Raw genomic sequence first — 637 nt, 5'->3', positions numbered from 1 at the left:
GTGGCTTAAAGAGCTGGACTTTTTCAATACAGTATGACAGTGAATGAACAAGTGTTTTTGAATTATGCTTTTGTTGGGTTCCATTGTTCTTCCTATGTTATAAAGTATAATCTGTTTCATGTTAGGCCAGTATTGTAAAACATAACGTAAGTGGAAAGATCATTTACCATTAACAATATTAGTTAGGGGTTAATTGATGTAAATAGTTAACCTAATTATTCCCAATTTAAAGGTAGTGGTGGATTGCAAATGACTCATTCGATGAAGAACTAACCTACGGTATAAGAAATCTATTACCATTCATATCAATTCAGTCGCATAACTATACTTTTCTTTAGGGACAATGAAACATTGACAATTGAGATTAACTTGCCTGTGTGACAAATAAGCTGCCTAATGCATTATAATAATTTGTGCTTCCTTTAAACTTGGTAAGAGTCACGTTATCACTGTTTAACAAGATTCCCTTGCTCTACCCAAACAAGCAGTCTGTTATTTTAAACCAGGATTACTACCACTACATACTACCTTTCTGACTAATCTTGGATGAGTCATCACTATCAGCCAGTGTTTTCACTGTGTACACTTTACTACCCTGGTTTGGGTTGTGGACAAACATTCCTTGAAGTAATAGGAA

Source organism: Gymnoscopelus microlampas (assembly GCF_963454915.1).
Source record: "Gymnoscopelus microlampas genome assembly, chromosome: 2".
Lineage (NCBI taxonomy): Eukaryota > Metazoa > Chordata > Actinopteri > Myctophiformes > Myctophidae > Gymnoscopelus > Gymnoscopelus microlampas.
The sequence above is the reverse complement of the archived record's forward strand: the minus strand, read 5'-3'. Positions refer to the sequence as shown.